Below are 14,714 nucleotides of genomic sequence, written 5' to 3' on the forward strand. Positions count from 1 at the left end.
GCCTTGAGTCCTATAAGTAGGACTCGATTGCCCTAAACTCGAAGTATCCTTAGTGTATTTGTAGTGAACTATCCTTAGTGTATTTGCACTAAGTTACTTCGTTACCACTGTAACCAATGTTACTAGCACCTTGTAGAAAATGACTTTGACACCATGCTTTCTACACTCTGTTTCTTCCTAAGATGATGGCTCTCTAAACACACTTCATGCCTATCTCCCTGATGAACTATCCTCTCCTTTGTATCTTTGGTTGTGCTCGCTCAGAAAAGCCTCTATCTCGTTGAGGTTGAAGCATTGAATTATCATGGACTTCTGTGAGCATCAACTCCTTTCCTCTTTGCTTATTCTGCTTCACAGGTAAACCTGATTTGACCTTGCAGTGATATAGGCAAGCTTTTTGATGAGCATAGCTCTTGGAAGATGCCCCTACAATCTTGAAATTGTGGATGAAGATAGGAACAATCCTCAAGATAGGAAGGCTTTCAGTGTGACCAATCTCCAATCTAGCCTCACCCAAGCTCTTCATGCATACCATCTACTTTTTTTCTCTTCCCCATACAAAAATAGCCTCCTTTTAAGCACATGAATAGTCTTTTTTCCCACCACCCCTAAACATGAATCCTTTTTCTATTTTGCTCGAGGCGCACACCAAAGCATCGTCCCCTCTCATCAATCTAATAATAGTCTTCCTCGTTTTTTGAGAAGCTTGGTGACATGCACAAAAATCATGGATTGGGGGTGAAGACTATCTCTCCTTCAAATGTACCCAATGCACACAAGTCTAAGGGTGAATAAATACCCTTTTCTAAGGGTTCCAAGCATCCATATGAGCTACCACACACACAAAATACACATGGGTTATTTGCACTTGAGTACTACTCAGCAAATACAAAAAAATTAGGATGGAACCAAGAAATTAAATTTTCAAATTGATAGTTCAAAGTGAACGGTATAAGAGAAAACACACACAATGGAAAACAAATTCCTCATGATGCACTGACTAATGAGTTCAAATTCCTGGCAAAAAACTCCGCCCTCATGTTTGCAGTGGTGGACACGCATCGTCATGACATCCACCCCCTCCTAACCTGCACATCCTCCGGATGGGCCACAACTACCTATCCTCATCACCACCAAGCTTGATAGTCAATGCAATCTCCTCATCTTCTACAAAATCATCTGCAATATCCACATCCTCATCTACATCATCTCCTACCTTAAGTCCATCATAAAACTCATCATCTAACTCCTCAAGTGCATAGGTTGCATCATCTCTCCTCTTAAAAAGTTTGATTCTCTTTCTTGCAATTGGTATCGGCAAGACCATACCATCAAGCTGTGCTAAGGAATACGTAGCATTCTCATACACATGTTGCACCAAATACAGCCCAAACCATCGTCTTGAAACCTTGAGGATAGCACTGTGTTGGTTGTCTAGACTATTGTCGTAGATCAACACCCAATCTCCCTCCTCAATCTCTCTACGTCTCAATCTTTTTGCTATCAAATTGGTCTTTTGCTATGAATTTTGACCTCTTTGAGCTTCTGGACAACTCTCTCAATATCCTTAGATCTCCTCTCCAATTGACAAATACGAAGAGCCAAAAGATTCTCTCTAGTCATCTCATCCTACTGCCATGATAAAGCACTCCAAGTGAGTGTGCAAGTTTCTATAGGCATGATTGGTTTCTATCCATACATAAATTCAAATGGCATATAATCTGTGGTCACACTATGCATAGTGCAATCAGCCCATAAGGTGTAAGGCAACTATCTAGGCCACTCCTTGACATGCTCTCCACCGCAGGATGCTTTGGGCAAGGCTTTCACAATCGGTGGATGGCCTCTCTCAGTCTTTCCATTGCCTTCAAGATTATATGCTAAAGTCAGAGCAAGTTTAATGCCAAGGCAAGAGAAAAACTCCCTAGCCTCATCAGCATCCAACTCACCTCTATCTGCTGTAATTTTCCCAATGCAGCCATACATGCAAATAACATCATCCAATAGAAAGTTACAGACCATTGAAGTAGTTTTTGTTCTCAATGCTCTTTCTTCTACTTGATTCATGAGATCCTCTCATGCCAAAACAATGTAATTCATTTGCCACAATCCAACATGCATAGTAATCAAATCAAGAACCCACTTGTAGTGAATACATAGCGGGGTGAAGTTCATCTTTATGCCTCACTGAAGAAAACAACTAACAACCAATGCATGTCTCAATCAACTGTGAGATATCTCTGTCCATGCCTCTCCACCAGTAGCGCTCTCTAATCTTCTCATAGGTTGTGCAAACAACCATATTTCCTATTGAAAGACTTTCATGAAACTCTCTCATGATTTGCACCTATGAAGCTTTGTCACATACAACTCTCAATGGTTGTTCTCCTCGCTTCCATGGATGCTTCCAAAGCAACCCACTCCACAAGAAAAAACCATAAGCTTTCCTCTTGATCTTCTTCAAGTCTGCATCAGTCCATCCATCCTATCTAGACATGGTACTCAAAGAATGGACAATCTGCAAATACTCTCATGTATACACAGACCCATCAAAGCTCTCCAAAGTAGATACATCATAAATATGGTCAACATGCATGGCTGAGAGATCAGCCCCATCATCAACATCATTAGTGCAAGAAGAATCCATATCATCATATCTCATTCGTGAAAGCATATGAGCTACTGGGTTGTCTTTATCTGCTATGTGATTGAACTTAGAATTCATGGATTTTATGTACCCAATCCACCTAAGAATGGTAATGTCTGGAGTAGAACAACTCATGATCATACCTAGAAGAGGCAAGAAATTAGTCTTGACCATCACAAAAGCACTAATGAAGCACTCTTTATCATTCTTGAGAGCTGTGACAACTCCCAAGAGCTCCATCTTAATGTGTGGATACCTGCATTGATGCTCATTTAGGACTTTTTCCCCAAACCGAATGGTATACCTATTCCCATCTACATCGTCCTGGCCAACAGCTCATCCAATGCCAATAGGACTAGTATCAATAGTAAGTAAAATAGGTCTCCCATACTCATAATCTACTTTCCAAAGAGTCGGAGCAACTCTCAACAATCTCATAAGCTTTTGCATAGCTCTAATGTGTCTCATGTCCCAAGAAAAACGTAAGCATTTCCTCAAGAGCTAGTATAGATTATCTACAGTATGAGAAAACTGAGGAATCCAAATAAGATAAAATACACAAGATCCAAGAAACTTGTGAACCTCCAAAGTAGAAGAGCAAGTTTGTGCAATCTTCTCTATGACACCAACCTTTGTAGGGAAATGCCTCCTACCATATTAGCCACACATATCTCCAACAATCAAAACCTCTCTAGCACCAAAAATAGACTTTAGCCCTGATAATGCCAAATTCACTTCCTCTAGCCTGCAAATAATCCTCTCAATATCTCTTATATACACGGCCACAAAGTACCTGCATCAATGATTATTCAAAGTCTCATCTGTCTCTTTCTCCAAACAATCCTTGATTGGTAGATCAATAATGAAAGGCATGGTAAGCTCTAGAATTAAATCCCGTAAGATCTTGTTCATCCCATTCATCATATGGGCACTTGAATTAGTAGCTCCCTACGGAAACGTACACATCCAAACAAGGCCCAAAGGTGTCTTCATCGTAGTCAAATCTCTACTCTCAAGGAAAAACTAGAATTAGTCATAGCCATCGGAATAAAGATCGCCAAGTGAATAGATAGCATGTCGAACAAAAGCCTCAGTGAACTCATCCACAATAGGTCTTGCACCAACATTCCGTATAGTGACCTTGTTCACCCATTGTAAGTCATGTATGAATCTAAGTGTCCCATTGTTCTTGGTGACTATGAACCATCTATTAGAATACAAAGCTAAATATGGTTTTAGAATCCCCAACTCGATCCGCTCATTCAAAAGCTCCACCAATTTGGGTAAGTTAGCTCTATGCATAGGAATAGGCCATAGATTCCAAGGGACATGCAGAATGATAAAAATAACCATATGCATCACAACCCTAAGATAAACACATCCTATCTCATGCAAGAAAAAAGCAAAGGCTCTCACATGTTTGCTCAACATCTCCTCAAAACATTTTACCTCTATTAGAAGTAATAAATCTTTTGTCATAATCCTAATCTCTTTCAGTGTCTTGACTGAAAACTTGTGTCCAATACTTGCATGATCTTATAAAGGAGAATGCATAGCTGCTCTCTTAATCATCTCATCACTGTGCAAAGGTAGCAATCTTGCAATTGGTCTGATCTTCTTATCAATTGTCTTATATTTTGTCTGTACTTTGGATTCTTTGCTCTAACCTACAATTTTCAGCCCTTGCTGTAAATACCCTGGTAAACACAAATTTTGTTGTGTATAAACAACACCCAACTCTTTTGACTAACAAAAATGTTCCATATCTTATTCGGACTACATATGAACAGCCCAACACTAGGGCTCATAGCTTAGTTTATTTGTAAATCTTGTTTGTTGCTATAAATCAACACCCTCTAATTTTTTTTGTTGAAATATTCATTGGGTTTTTTGTGAATAAAATACAACCCTTTTCTATTCAATATAAATAATTATTTTATATTATACCATTATTTATATAAAAATGGTATAAATTTGGTATTTTAAAAATCCTTTATTTTGAGCACACATTATACTTACATATATACATGAGTGACCCCCTCCCCAAGCTGTCTTTCCCCCTTCCCTCTCCATCTTCCCTTCCCCTCTCTTTCTATTTTCTAAATTTTTTTATTTTATCTCTAAAACTCTCTCTCTCTCTCTCTCTCTCTCCCCTCTCTCTCTCCCCCTACCTCTATATTATCCCTATCTCTTTCTCTCTCCTTTCTCCTCTCTATCTCTCCTCTCTCTCTCTCTCTCTCTCTCTCTCTCTCTCTCTCTCTAGTTTCAATCTTTTTTATATTGTCTACCTCTCTACCTCTCTTTCTCTTTATTTTTCTCTCTCACTATCCCTCTTTTCCTATGATTTTTATATCCCTCTTTATCTCTGTCTCCCTCTTGCATTCTCTCTCCTCTTCATCTCCCCTCCTCAATTTCAACTAAGTGATAGAACATCTGGCTAAATCTTGATCCATATTTGAAAGTGGGATTTGGGAAGGTAGCTTATATAGCATTTAGGGTAGAATCCATCTTTAAGTAAGACAACAAGATTTGACCATGTGGTCAAATAATAAATGTATTGGGGGTTCCCAAAGTGCATGGAAATTTCCAAATTCCCTAATATAGTGTTCTTTGTGGTCTCCTTCTCTCCCTCTCTTTCACTCTCTTCCCTTATCCCACCCTCACTTTCTTCTTCTCCTTCACCACCTCTCTTCCTTAGTCCATGGAAAAAATATCATGGACTATTTTGGCATTTTTTCCCCCACAATAAGACATCACTATATGTGTCCCTATTATATCCTTATATGAATTACTGATAGGATCACTATGAGCATCATAGTGACACAAAAAAAAAGTTGCTAATTTCTATTGCTATACTACCAATCCTTTGTAGTGGCATAGACCTTGATAAAAACTCTATAACATCCAGTTAAGCAAAGAAAGATTTGTATTCTCTTGACTCATTTTAGAGGAAACCAATCTCGTATATCTTTGATCTTAGCTTGGTCTACTATGATTCCCTTCTCGCATACTATAAATCATTGATATTGTATCTATCTTTTAAATAATTTGTGTACTTTCTTTTCTTACCATAGAGCTTTTGAATTGTAAATGTATCAAGCATAATCTTGAGCTATCCTTCTTCCCTAGAATAATTTAGGACATCGCTAAAGAAGGCTAGCGTGAACTCATCAAGGTAAGTCTCGAAGATATCTTGTACTAGCCTATTGAAAGTAGCTAGGATATTAGTCAAATTGAATGACATTACAATAAAATCATAATATTAGTACTTTTTGTGTTAAAATTAGTCTTAGAGATATCTTCTTCTCTTTGATCTTGATTTGGTAGTAGAATGACCTTAGATCGATCTTTGAGAAGATTTTAGCCCCTTGAAGTCTATAAAAAAACTCATTGCTCTTGGAAAATTGGTATTTATTCTTAAATGATCTAGGAAATAATAGATAAACCTCACCAAATAACCACCAAGGAATCGAATATCTAGCCCTACGTCTTGGGACACCTCACACTCTCAACGTTGGGTCATCACTCATACAAACATGTTGTCGGAGCAATTGGGATTGAAAGTCTACCATGGGGGTAAGAGAAAGTAGGGTGAAGGGAGATTCAGGGAGAGAAGTAGATGGAAGAGAAGGGATTTAAAGAAATAGAAGATGTAGAAGAATACTCATAGAGGTGAAGGCTGTCAATTTATTTTTGCATCCTAAGAAGATAAATCCCTTGTAGACAAAAAGCGTGCATAAAATAGTAACTTCTTCTCTACTACTCACATCGCCAATCTAATGCTTCCCTTGGCTCTGAAAGGGGGGTAAAATAGTAGGACACTTGCTGAGAATTTTCCTAGGTCACTCCTTCTTCTTCTAGTTTGAAGTATTGTTTGCTGCTTGTAAACTATGATTGCGCATCACACAATCTTGCCAATCCTTATTTTTTCATAAAATCTCCCAAAAAATGGCTAAAAGCCACTTTCTTTTTTTACATGTCATTCTATTCTAGAAGTAGTCTACAAATTTTGGATATTTACAAGAAATAAGATCCAAAAGATCAAAAGTAGGCTAAACTTGTCCAAAAATCTAGTATTTTTGAACCATCCACACTAGAACACTAACACTAATGACTAATGATGATGAATTTTAGAGATTTTTTCACATTGTGTCCACATAGTGGCGTGACATCCACCCCCTCTTAACATGCACATCCTTCGGCATGTGCCAAAGTCTTAAGGATCTGTAGTGTCAAAAGAAGTATCATTTCCCATGTCGATGTCTTCATCTTCTACCTCTTCTTCTTCCATATTCTCATGTTCATGCTTAGTATCCAGCTCCTTCAACTCACATGCTGAAGAGTCCCTATGTTTAAAGAGCTTGATACATTTTCTAGTCATTAGAATCCTTAGAGCTATCCCATCCATCTCATTTAATACATATGTAGCATTGTCAAAATCAAACCTTACCACATATGGACCAAACCATCGCTTTGCCATCTTCCAACTGGCACTATGTTGATTTTCCAAGATGCTATCACCCATCATAAACCAACACCCACTTCCCTTCTTGTATAGCTCGTGGTCGAAGTCTGTGTTGCTTATCAAACCTCTTCTTGTCTTCAATTTTTCATGGTTGTCTCAATGTCTTTAGGCCTTCTTTCTAACTATCTCATGCAGCATAGGAGTAGCAACTCTTCTCTATTCAAACCCTCTTCCCATGGTAGAACACTCCAAGTAGCAATAGTCTCCTCAATACTTATGATTCCAGACATTAATTTGACACGCATATACCCTATAACTGCACTATGAGTGGTCATATTAGCCCATAAAGAAAAGGGTAACATTCTTGGCCACTCTTTCATCCTGCCCTTGCATGACCTTGCTAATGCCTCAATGATAGGCTAATGACCTCTTTCACCTTTTCCATTTTCTTCAAGATTGTAAGCTGAATTTAAAGCTAGCTTGATACCCAATCATGAAAATAAGTCACGAGCCTCATCTACATCCAATTCTCCTCTATCTGCAACCACTTTACCAACACAACCATACTTGCAAAATACTTCTTTCAATAAGAACCTGCAAATTTCTTGAGCAGTCTTTGTACTAAGAACTTAACCTTCCACTTGATTTGTCGAGTCTTCTTGTGCAAGCACAAGCTATCTCATATTCCATAAACTTGTAGGGATGGTAACCAAATCAACTACCCATTTGTAATGCATAGACAATGGATAGGTTGGTTGCAACCCATTTCTATGCCTTACCATGGAATAGGTTGGTTGCAACCCATCTCTATGCCTTACCATGGAATACATCTGACAGGCATTGCATGATTCTAGATAATGCTCCACATCTTTATGTATGTTCTGCCACCAATACTTCTCTTTGAACTTGGCAAATGTGCCCCAAAAATCCTCTATGTCGAGCCCATAAACTTTCATAAAACTCCTGCATCGCATGTTGTTGAGAAGCCCTATCTCCCAATACACGTACTAGAGCTCCTCTCTTTTTCTTTGCATGCTTCCATAAATATCTATCTTTCAAGAAAAACCCATATTCTTTTTTTAAATCCATTTGAATTCAACTTCAGACCACTGAACCTTTTTTGTCATGAGGCTGAGATATTGGCCTATTTTTAGTAAATCATCCTCATAATACAACTCTTTCAAAAATTGTGTTCTCACTGAAGCATAACACTATTGATGCTTTCTCTCTACTGCCTATCTCTTCTCCATGGCTGTAAGTTCTTTTCTTACTACTAAAATCCCTGTTACAACAATTGTACCTGCTGTAATTGCTGTTATGACAACTATATTTGCATTAATGACAGTTGTAATTGCTATTTTCAGATCTGTATCTATAGTGACAACAACTCCATACTCATTCCCTGTCTCATAAAGTCATTTTCAACAACTATCACATCGTCCTCTTCATCTTCCATCAGCTCCTCTTCATCTTCAAACATTGCTCATGAAAGCATGTTAGTCACAGGGTTTTCTTTGCCGACAATATGCTGAAAATCGGGGTTAAGTGACTTTATATATGCAATCCACTATAACATGGCAATATCCAGAGTTGAGAAATTTACTATCATTCCCAATAGAGGTAGACAATCCAGAGTTGAGAAATTTACTATCATTCCCAATAGAGGTAGACAATCAGTCTCTACCACTACATGATCTCCCATAAAATACTCCATGTCACACTTAAGGGCTATCACTATACCCCAAAGTGTTGTTCATTGAGGACCTTTGCTCTAAATCGAATGGCACACCTATTCCCATTAGTATCATCCTAACGACCCACTATCCAACCAATGCCAAATGGGCATGTATCCACAGTGAGAGTAATAGGCTATCCATTCTCATAATTTTCTCTCTTTAGTGTTGGAGTTGAAATCAATAAGCTCTTTAACTTCTGAACTGCCTTCCTATGTTGTTTACCCCACCAAAACTTTTTCCCTTTTCTCAAGAGTTGATATAAACTTTTAGCCACATGAGCAAAATGCAGAATCCATATCAAGTAAAAGACACATCTCACCTCAAAAACATTCAAACATGTCTTCCCCATCGTGCTTATGGCATCAATCTTTAGTGGTGAGTGCTTTTTCCTATATGGTCCACATATGTGCCCAACAATTAATACTTCACTCCGAAAACTGACTTTTGGCTCTGGTTCCTCTTCACATCAGACATACCTCTTGGGAGGTGTATCCACGACCTAAGAAGGATTATTGAGAGTCATTATTAGATTATTGTAGTGAGGAGATGATGTACTATTGAGAGAGAGAGAGAGAGAGAGAGAGAGAGAGAGAGAGAGAGAGAGAGAGAGAGAGAGAGAGAGAGAGCCAGAGATAACCAATTCTATCAAAACAGTGTAACTGTATATGAGATTGAGAGAGAAAACTATGAAGACATTGAAGATGAATACTATGTGATTGATTTCCATTCAAAAATGGTGTATTCCTTTGTTTTCTTTGTTCTATTGAAGGATTCTATGAAGATGTTGAAGATTATGATTGATTCTATCAAATCTGTGGGACTATCACAATCAGCAATATGATGACCCACAAATCTATTACATCCATGCTCATTTAACTCTTCATTCTTCTTGTAGATATCACATCCTTTGATTGGCACATCATCAAGAAAGGATAATGTAAATTGAGAGGAACATAATCCCTCAAAACTTTTTGCATAACACTCATCATATGCACCATTGAATTGGTTGCTCCTTGTGGAAGCGTACACATCCTAACCAATCCAAGCAATGTCTTCATGGTATTGATATCTCGGCTTTCCAATGAAAGCTAGAACTAATCATATCCTGAATATAAATCACTTTTATAGTAATTTGCCTTGTTTGCAAATGCTTCTGCAAATTCATCCACTATCCAGCCTAATCCAACATTCCTTATGGTGAATTTATTAACTGGTTATAAATCCTATATAAACCTCAAAAAACCATTCTTCTTTAGAATAGTAAACCATCGATTTGAATATGGAGCTGAAGAAGGCTCCAAAATCTACATTATGATCTTCTCGTTCAAAAGCTCCAACAACTTAGGAAAATATGCTTGAGCACTGAAATAGGCTTTAAATTCCATGGAACATGGGATACTCTAAAGATCACTATAGGTGCAATTATGATGATCTTATCAACACATCCAATTTCATCTGGCTGAAATGCAAAGGCTTTTCCATGCCTTGCCAGCATTTGCAAGAAAGAAGCTCTTTTTCAGGTAAAAGGAAGCTTGTATCACCAAATTTTAGCTCTTGTAAAGTTTCAATTGTAAATTTATGTCCTACTCCATGTGGATCTCATAAACTAGGCTATTGTGTCACTTTTTTAGTCAACCCATCACTTTCAGGCAATAAAGGCAAAGCCACAGCTTAACCTTCTTTGTAACTATTTCGTACTTTTTATCCATCCTTGCTTCAAACCTATTTTGCAACCGATAACATTCATGTTCAGCAAACTTTTGAATGACTTCATACATCTCTTAGGTGACAACATGAATAGCCTCTTTTCTGCCATGTTTTCAATATTAATTGCTATAGAAATTTCAACCACTATATCAACATCAACCAACCTTGAAAAAAAACTGAAATACCTTCATTTGCAGCCATTAAACCATATGTCTTCAGCTCTTTTTCAGCCCATTCTACATATTTCTTTTCAACCCTATACATGGCTGAAATATTCTTAAAAATCCCAAGACTACATACTGACATTCCTGCAATCCAGACACAAATACAGTTTCCCCCTTTCTTGGAGGCATAATTATCTTCCTAGAGGCACTACCATAGCCTCCACATACAACAATGCTATTTAAAAACCCTTAAACACTCGTGCATTAGGTGGCATGGGATTATCTTGTAGCCTATCCAGATTGCGAGGATGATTCACACAAATAATGAGAAATTGTACTGCCTTTGTATTGTCTTTGCTCCGAACCAGGAGTATGAAGAACCACCATCTAAGGATTTTGTTTCCAGTCTTGATTTCGAAATATAGAGCTTCCCCAAAATCACTAGATAACTACATGAATCATGCACAAAAAAATGTTACTCATTCCTAACATCTCCAATATCACAGGTACATTCGAACAAGCCGCATAAAGATCCCCTGATGAATTGTTTGTTGCCCACATGTGCCTTCTTCGATCTACATCAATCAGCCAACCTCCATTCTCATACAAGTTGCATGCCATAACATTGATTTCAGAAATATGATCCAAGAGAGCTATGCAAGGCATCTCGCTTTCTCCCTCTTTAACAATTTTCTCTATTGTAGCATGAGACTAATGCGTTTGTGAATAATGACTACTTAGAATAAAATGAGCATCTTAATCTTCATGTACTTGTTGATGGACATCCCCATTATACATAGCCTTCTCTCTATGCTTATTGCTACCCATGAGACCAATTTTAGCCACAAACTTGCTATCTACACTCCCATTTAATCCATTTTCAACATCAACCTACTCCAAATCAACATTACATGCATCATCATATTCTCTATGAAGTTGTTTCTCTATGTTTGTCAATTTGCATCAATGCTTGCAAAACCTCACCATCAAATTGTCTTTTTCATTTCAATATGTCAATGTTTGGATCATGAAATTCACGCTTTGTGATTCCAAGAACTTTGCCAAGTGTGAATTCCACTCTATTGCCAATCATGCGATCTTCCAAGACCTTTCTAAGGTTTTTAGCAGTCTCAATATTTGATTATAGTCGGTAACGGAGTTGCTTGTCCTTTTTCTTTCGTTCTTGTTTCTTCTCTTGAGATGCATCCTCCATAACATGCTCGAGTATGACTTTTTCAGCCTCTTTTTGCTACTCCATTTTACTTCATGTTATGTGTTTAGATGGGCCAGAAGAGAAAGGACCAACAGTGTCCTCATCTCTTCCTCTCTTTTCTTTCAGAAGAGCTTCTTGATTATGAACCTCAACCAAATAAGCATAGGCTAAAAATGAATCCACTCGTGTACTCCATCTTGTTCTCTATAACATGTCCACCTATTCCCATCAGGACACGCCTTAGCAGTCCATCGAAAAGGAGGTCTAGAAAGCTCCGCCCGGCACTCCCATGGAATGTTACGGGGTTTGTGATCTAGGACTTTCCACGTCTGCCACGTAGCACAAGTATTCTGGCCATTCCCACTTAGGACAGACCTGAATCAGGGTTTCCCCTAATGGTCATTTCCTAAACGACAACTAGCGTCGAACCCTAAGCAAACTACTTTACGTAGAAACGCCAGGGCCAAAGAGGATTCACGCTGCACTTGGTTCAAGGAGAATGGGAAACGAGAGGGATGCAAGGCTCAACCTCTCTGCCATAAGGCATAGTCCCATTCCGTTCCCCTAAAACAGTATAAACTTGGATTATTATAACCTAGACTCTAGGTCAGCGCCCTTGCTATTCATTTCCTTTGAGAAGATCTCCTTGCTGTCCATTATGATTGAGAAAAGCTCCCGGCCAACTGGGACCATCCATCCGTAGGACGGACCCATGGCCACATCCACCGCACTTTCCTCAAGGTTTCTTTAGTTGTCTAATTACCTACCACATTTAGTTGGACAGGCATCAAGCAGCTTCCTTAATTAGCCCGTTAGACACCGATTCCTTCACGTAATCTTAGCACTTGACATAGAAAAACAGTGTCAAATAAGTTCCTTTTCAGCAGGTTATCATATTTATCTTTGGAATACATTCAAAAAGTCCAGCCCACAAGCTTATCCATAATCCGCCTGAAGGCTATCCAGTAATCCACAGGGATTACTAATCCAAGGTTCTACCCGTAGACTAGTATGCGGGCCTCGAGATCCAATCCTGAGTCACGTTGGCCTCTTCTGCAGGGTCCGGAAGGCAAGGGATTTACGGCCAGAGCCCCCTGGCACCCAAGCGTCCTCTTGCTCCAAGTAGTGCCGAACGGAGAGACCTCACGCGGCGGGTTCGGTCTGCGTTCCCGACGCGGCTAACAACCCCCTTGGTTAGGGTCAGGCAGATAGTTGGGGGTAACTGAGGCTGCCTCTCCTTCAGGCCTTCAACCTGAAGCATTAAATATCTTTTCATCCTTTAGTTCCTTGAGAAAACAATACAAACAGTGCTTTCTAAACTGTTACAAGCACAATCAATCCAGTGGTCGTCTATTTGCCCAACTGCTAAGGAGTGAATCCTTCTCTCTGAATGCACCCAGCATTCGATCCGGGATCAATTGCGACTTGGCAAGATCCCCAAGGGTTTTTCTGTTCTCCCTTTTGTCCTTGGGTTAAGCCTGTACCCTATTAACCCAACTTAACCAATACCTTAGGCTTTATTAACAGTAAATCATGGCGACCATGTCGCTCCAAATTATTGATTGGTCCTTTGCTTCCAAGCAAATACCTAATTCCCTTATCTTGGAAAAATTTCCCAAGAAAGGTGATATAATAGGATGTATTTCAACATTATCCTCTTATCCTCCTCCCAAGAGGATGTTTCCCTGTGGCTATGCGGGTTTGAATCCCTAGCCTTATTTTCAGCATTGGGAATAATCTTTGCACGAGTTTACCGTGCGCGGGAGGTTGGTTTAGTAATATTTTTTTTCAAACGGGAATATTACATTCTCTCCCCCTTGGAGGAATCAAGATGTCCTCATCTCGAGATGAACTGGGGATATTGTTGGTTGAGAGTGCTTTCATCCATCCAAGTGGCATCCTCCTCGGGATAATCTTTCCACTGGACGAGGCATTCTCTCAAGGTTCTAGATCTCAGTTGTCTCTCCCTAACATCTAAGACCCTATCAGGCCATAGCTCAAGGACTCCTTGGCTAGGCATTACAACTTGTTGGTTATCAAGTACATGGCTAGGATTAGGTACATACTTCTTCAGTAGGCTGATATGGAATACATTATGAATCTTTAGGTTCTCAGGGAGTTGCAGTCTATAAGCATTGGGTCCTAGGCACTTGAGGATCTTGTATGGTCCACAATACCTTGGACTTAGCTTCTTGCAATCTCCTAAGGATAGAGAACTCTTCTTTGGTCGTACGCGAATGAAGACCATGTCTCCTTCCTCGAAGGTTCTATCTTGACGCTTCAAATCTGCGTATGCCTTCTGTCTATCCTTGGCGGCTGGGATGTCCTGTCTAATTGACTTCATTTGGTCATCCATCTCTTCCAGCATCTGCCTTGTGTTGAGAATCTGCCAATCACACCCTATGTATGCCCCTTTGTATGGAACAACTAGGCTAGGAAGGTGCAGTTCATTCTAGGAAGATAGACAGATCCCATAGGCACAGTGATGAAATGTGCTACCAAGCAATCCTAGATAATGATGTACTTGACTATCACTTTCATATGATGATAATGCAATAGTACTTGTCTCTTTCTGTCAAGTCTCTGTGTCATTGTCAGTCCTACACAAGATTGTGTTTATGAGTTCAAGTCTCAATCTTGAAACCTAATTCACTTGTGTAACAGTTGTCTTCTTTGTCAATGTCAACATGAGTAGTATCTTCATCTTCCATCCTCCATAGCTTCCGCCTCTGCCATGCTCTAGATCCCGCATTTATCACATGGTATCAGAGCCCAGTTGGGC

Source organism: Lygodium microphyllum, chromosome 25, assembly GCF_053477565.2.
Source record: "Lygodium microphyllum isolate KBCC chromosome 25, Lygodium_microphyllum_v1.1.10, whole genome shotgun sequence".
NCBI classification, from domain to species: Eukaryota; Viridiplantae; Streptophyta; class Polypodiopsida; order Schizaeales; family Lygodiaceae; genus Lygodium; species Lygodium microphyllum.